This window comes from Budorcas taxicolor, chromosome 7, assembly GCF_023091745.1.
Source record: "Budorcas taxicolor isolate Tak-1 chromosome 7, Takin1.1, whole genome shotgun sequence".
NCBI classification, from domain to species: domain Eukaryota; kingdom Metazoa; phylum Chordata; class Mammalia; order Artiodactyla; family Bovidae; genus Budorcas; species Budorcas taxicolor.
In genome coordinates this window covers 63990704-63997334 of record NC_068916.1, presented here as the reverse complement: position 1 = coordinate 63997334, position 6631 = coordinate 63990704, and the positions used below count along the sequence as shown (strand labels likewise).

Sequence of the window (6631 nt, the reverse complement as noted above, 5' to 3'; positions counted from 1 at the left end):
GCAGGCTGTAAGAAGTCAGGGGAAAAAATAGAGGGTAGACTGTTGCAAACTAAGTTCTATTTAACAAGCACTTATTGACCATATTTTATGATCCATAAAATGTTCACCATATTTTATGTGTTAACCTTGCATTATGTTTGAGCATATTAGCTATTAATTAGAGCTGGACATTGGAATTGTCTGTAGAATTTGTTTTTGAAAAAGTGCACCAAGGAGATCAGCCCTGGGATTTCTTTGGAGGGAATGATCCTGAAGCTGAAACTCCGGTACTTTGGCCACCTCATGCAAAGAGTTGACTCATTGGAAAAGACTCGGATGCTGGGAGGGATTGGGGGCAGGAGGAGAAGGGGACGACAGAGGATGAGATGGCTGGATGGCACCACTGACTCAATGGATGTGAATCTGAGTGAACTCTGGGAGTTGGTGATGGACAGGGAGGCCTGGCATGCTGCGATTCATGGGGTCGCAAAGAGTCGGACATGACTGAGCAACTGAACTGAATGTCTTTTCTTGGTCTACATATACCTCATTGTTTTCTTTGGGGACAGAATTTGCAGATCTAAATGAAAACAATACAAAATCTGGGTCAAAAAGTCCTCTATAGCTGATTCTATGCCCATGCCCATTTAAGACCTTCTCTGCCATTGTAAAATGGAAAATTCACAGTGCTTGTTCTTGAGATGCTAACAGCCTAGTTGGAGAATCTGGTATGTCAACAATTAAGACCATGTGACTTCTAATGGTTTAGAATGTTCATGAGTAGTGTAAAAATCGCAGCATACCCTATCCCCAGTCTTTTTACACTTGTGTTGACAAAGGAAATGGTCAAATTTTTTTTTAAACTTCTTTGGTTTGGTGTCAAACTATACTATCTTATTTTTTTCTCTTGTTTTCCTACTTTCTGCATCTATTACATTATAAAAGAAGTATCTACTCCTTGCTGGTTAGTGTCATTGATGGTGGATTAAAAAAAATTATTGAGTGAAATATTTCTGATTGCTAATTTTTGTTTTCTCCTGTTCTGGGTGGTTTTGATAATTAGTATTTTTGTTTAAAAAACAGCCATTTTATTTGTTTTTGTATTTATCTTTTTTAACAAAATTGGAGTATAGTTCTTTTACAGGGCTGTTTCTGCTGTACAACAATGTGAATCAGCCATATGTATATATATCTCCTCTCTCTTGAGCCTCCCTGTCACCACCCCCACATTCCACTCCTCTAGGTCATCACAGAGCACCATGCTAAGCTTCCTGTGCCATACAGCAGCTTCCCAGTAGCTATTCTACACATTGTAGTGTATATGTTGGAGAAGGCAATGGCACCCCACTCCAGTATTCTTGCCTGGAAAATCCCATGGATGGAGGAGCCTGGTAGGCTGCAGTCCATGGGGTCTTGAAGAATCGGACACGACTGAGCGACTTCTCTTTCACTTTTCACTTTCGTGCACTGGAGAAGGAAATGGCAACCCACTCCAGTGTTCTTGCTTGGAGAATTCCAGGGACGGGGGAGCCTGGTGGGCTGTCTCTGGGGTCGCACAGAGTCGGACATGACTGAAGCAACTTAGCAGCAGCAGCAGCAGCAGCAGTGTATGTATGTCAATGCTACTTTCCAAATTTGTCTCACCCTTGCCGTCCCCCTTTATGCCGACGTGTCCATTCTCTACATTGATGTCTCTATTTCTGCCCTGAAAATAGGTTCATCTGTACCATTGTTTTTTAACATCCCATATATATGTGTTACGATACGGTATTTGTTTTTCTCTATTTGAATGAATGAATGTGAAAGTCACTCAGTTTTGTCCAACTCTTTGTGACCCCAGGACTATATAGTCCATGGAATTTGCTAGGCCAGAATACTGGACTGGATACCATTCCCTTTTCCAGAGGATCTTTCCAACCCAGGGATCTAACCCAGGTCTCCCACATTGCAGGCAGTTTCTTTACCAGCTGAGCCACCAGAGAAGCCTTTCTGACTTACTTCAGACTCTAGGTTCGTCCAAACCAGTACAAATGAGCTAGTTTCATAGACAAAATGTTTTTGTATATATGTTTGTCATTCAGATAACACACAGACACTCTATGCTATCTCCAGTGATGTCATTTCTTTTTCTCAGTATTTTCCCTCCAATAAGCTGAGCTGGAGCTTGTCTAGCTCATAAGATAGTGTTTTTTACTTTATTTACCATTTTTAAAAATCACAGTTGTGTTTTCTTTAAAAAGAAACATATGTGTTTTTGGCTGTGCTCAGTCTTCCTTGCCGCTTAGCAGGCTTTCTGTGGTTGTGGCGAGTGAGGATCACCTTCTAGTTGCAGTGCTTGGGCTTCTCATGGGGTGGCTTGTCTCGTGGAGCATGTGCTATAGGCAAGCAGGCTTCACTAGCTGTGTCGCTTGCGCTCAGTAGTTGAGGTGCAATGGCTTAGTTGCCCGGCAGCTTGTGGAATCTTTCTGGACCAAGGATCAAACCTGTGTCCCCTGCATTGACAGGCAGGTTCTACCAACAGGAAAGTTTGCCATCATGTTTTCTATTATGCTTTGATGTTTACATATTTATTCTTTCATCTTCTTTCATTTGGCTTATTATGTTCTGTTTCAGCTTTTGTAGGGAGATGCTTATTTAAAGTTTTAAAAAAATAAATTCAGTTGGCTATAATTCTAAGCACCATTTTAGCTCCTTCCAGTGGTAACATGATATTTTGATTCTCATTCAGTTATAAGCATATCCAATTGTTACAAGAATATTTCCAGTTTGATTTTCTTTATAGCACATGAGTTATTTTAAGCTTCCAAATCTTTAAGGTTCTTCTTGTTGTTGTTTTCTAATATAATAAATTGTGGTAATTGGTCCTTTGTGGTATAGAACCTTCACACTTTCTATAAGTTACATGAGTTTTGAAACATGTATATTTATTACTTATTGGGTGAAGGGATAAATATGTCCCAGTGTGTTATCAAATTTTTCTTATAAATAAGTAAGGCTTCAATTTTTTTTTTACTTGCATTTATTTTTTGCAGCATTTATTCCCGGGCCATAAGTTTTTGTTTCTTCAGTTTCTTCTGGGGTATCTTTTTCTTCTGTGCAACCTCCTCTTCTGGTTTAGGAACGATCTGTTCTTTTTCAGTAAGGATCATCCCAGTGTGTCAGGGAGAGCTCATGTAGGGGTTGATCCGACCGTGAGCTCTGTTAAGTCCTGCGCCACATCTTGGGGGCTTTGTTCACCTGGATGTGCTCAATGACCAGAGAATCTACATCTAAGCCCTTAAGTTCAGCATTACTCTCGGCATTTTTGAGCATGTGTAGTAAAAATTCAGCACTCTTTTTGAGCCACTGACCCTGCATCCAGCCCCACTGTTTGGCCTGTGCACACCTGCCAACTCCACTGTTGTGACGACGGAATGGCACACGTTGCTTCATTAAAGTGACATCCTTCAGGTACTTGGTGGCTTTTCGGATATGCGTACCCTTAATGGCCTGGACAGTTTCACGAGTGTTCTTAAAATGAACACGATTTGAACCTCTTGATTTGCATGATTTTGTGGGGTTTTCTGGGTTGAGTGAATAATGCACCACTTTTAGGGGTCATCTCAGGCCGCTTACTGGAAAAAAAAAGAGGCATCAATTTTTTACTCTACAAGTAGATTACAAATCTGTCACTAAAGTTTTTCTTCTATTTCTCAAACTATGCATATGGAAGAACACGCAAGCTGTTTCAACCTTTAATTTCAAAATAATTGTTTAGTTTCCAGAAAAGTGGTTTTAATAATAAAAAGAATATCTATATACACTTGACCTAGATTCATGGATTGTTAACATTTTACTCATTTTGTGTTTTATCATTAATAAGTATAGTCTGTATGTGTGTACACACATGCGATTTTTGGTGAACTATTTGAGAGTGTTGTGTCATTGCCCTTTAAACTGAATACTTAAGTATATATTTCCTAGGAACAGGATACCTTCTTAAATAAAGGGCAGTTATCAACTTCAGTGGGCATCCTAGGTGACACAGTGGTAGAGAATCCACCTGCTAATGCAGAAGACACGAGATGAGGGTTCGATTCTGGGGTCAGAAAGATCCCCTGGAGGAGGAAATGGCAACCCACTCTAGTATTCTTGCCTGGAGAATTCTATGGACAGAGGAGCCTGGCAGGCTACAGTCTGTGGGGTTACAAAGAGTCAGACATGGCTGAGCACATGTACACACATCAACTTTAATGAATATAGTATTAATATAGTAGTTAAATATATTATCTACATTCCATTTTTATCAGTTGACCCAGTGTCATTTATAGTATTTTTCCCTTTTAATACAAACTCCAGTCTAGAGTCAGGTGCTGCATTTAGTTGTCATGTATTCTTTAATTTGATACATTTCTCTAGCCTTCCCTGTTTTTAAGATATTGACACATTTGAAGAATAAAAGGTGCATTCTCCTCTCTCCTTTTTAATGGGCTCTTTCTTGTTTTTAATTTATCTTTCCTCGGGGTTGTTTTTAAATTATGTGTTCTGAGTTGGGAAACTGCACAGTGGCCTGTCATTCTTGGGGACTCGCTGAGTATGTCTGCCCCTCGTCCATGATGTCAACTTTGATCACCCAGTCAAAGTGTTGTCTTATTTCTCCACAGTGTATATTTTTACCTTACAACTTGGTACTTGAAAACTGATTAACAGGAATAATCTTGAATTCAGGACTCAATCCTGATTAAATGGGATGGACTCAATGCAAAATTTGATTTAAATGATGATGCCACATACATAGAAAGAGGGCATGAAAAGATATATTACTCCAATGAAGATGTTTTATTTTTTTTTACTTCGTGGGTAGATAGCAGGACAGTCAACTTCCCAAACAGGCCCTTGAGAGAGAGCGGGGAATGGAGACTGGCATTTTACAATGGTTAGGGGCTTGGACCTGGTAAGACTTCCTATAGGTGGGCAGCAGCTTGATGGATTTGAAACTCCTGCCAATAAAAGGAGTATTGTGGCCTCCTTATCCTTTTACTCAGAGGGGGACCAGAGAGGGAAAAGAGAGGAATGAGACTTAAAACCTGTCACTAGTTAAACATCAAATACTGAAGTCAGGCTCTTTATTACAAAATATAAACCCTTTCATGTCTTGATTCTCAGCATCATATCCCCCATTAATGATTCTTGCATGAATTTGGTCTATATTATAATTCAATGAAAATACTGACTTTATTTTCCCAATTAGTCTAGCTTGCTTTCCACATTTTTCTGGTCAGCCTTCAATATTTTAATGTAAACAGGAGCCCAACATTCTGAGTGTTCCCTCCTAAATTGGTCTTCTTTCTTAAAACTGTGTAGTGATCCACTGTTATTTCAAACAAAAAGTTTAAGTATAGTACACTATACAGCTTTCTCTATAGGTACCCCCAAATTTACCAATATCTTAAATCAAGATTTCTGTTCTTTGGTAACCTCTACACCTTCTAATTGAGTTCATTTTTCTTCTCTTAATAGTTGATTTGGGTAAATTATCTTAGTTCTCATATACCTGTAAATAATTGTCTAATGGATTTTGAATAATTGAATGGATGACATTTCTTGGTTGATAAGGTTTTTGTTGTTGCTTTTATTTTCACTTTTTTAGCACTGCCCAGAATGGACAGTGATTAAAAATCGGCTTTCAGATTATTTGAGGATAAAATATAAAATATCCTTCATTTGAGGATAGTTGGCCTTTGATCCTTGATAATGAGCTTTTCTTCCTTCCTGAAGGGTGATGATAATGTTTCCATATCTAGACTTACTGTATTTATCCTTGGCAGTAGCAGTTCTCTTTTAATCTAAAATGTGAGTTTTCTTTCATTTTGAGAAAAAGAAAATCAACTACTTTTATTCAGATTTTGCTCTTCCACCTTCCTCTTTTTGTTTCTTTAGAGCTTCTACCAAATCCACGCCAGGACCCTCAATCTGTCTTCTCTGTCACTTAATTGCTCCTCCGTCTCACTCTCCCCTCTTTCTGTCATTGCCTGCTTGGGCAATGTTTTGGGGTAAACTGATGTTGATAGCGTAGTAAGGTCTATTCCTTTCTTTAATGGTAAGGGTTTTTTGCATGTTTACTTTTTATTCAACTCCACAGAAGGATGTCTTTTGGTTTTATTATTCTCAGACTGTGATGGAGTGAAGATTTCATCTGTGCTATTTATTAATAACAAAGTCTGCAAGATAGCAAATGAATCAAATAGTTGTTCTTTTTTATTGTTTTCATATGTTGTTACTGTTTTTTTTTTATTTAGAGAATACTTTATTAGTTTCTGTAATCAAACCCATGTAGATAAGACCTTACATATTTAATACAGTGTGTTACCCCTGTACAAATGGAAAAAATTATGTTTAACGTTTCTAGACCAATATGGCTGTTAATTGCTTTTGCCCTCCATAACACATTTTCTTCTTGAGCCTCCATACTCCATAGTTTAAGTATTTCTTCAAAATACACTCAATAGCACATTATATTGGGGGGGAGAGAAAAAAATTCTGGTTAACAATCATTTTTGACCCTGAGTGTCATTTTGGATTCTCTGATTTGGCAGACATAAAGATCCATGAAACTGTTACTGTTTTATGTTCATATAAATGTCAAGTTACGTGACTGATATATTGGCTACTT

The 6631-nt window shown here is 38.2% G+C and overlaps 1 pseudogene; it reads right to left on the bottom strand.

Annotated features, from left to right (window-relative positions):
- Window positions 1-3014: 3014 nt before the first annotated feature.
- Window positions 3015-6075, bottom strand: LOC128051054 (60S ribosomal protein L17-like; annotated as a pseudogene).
- Between the last annotated feature and the right edge of the window lie 556 nt (window positions 6076-6631).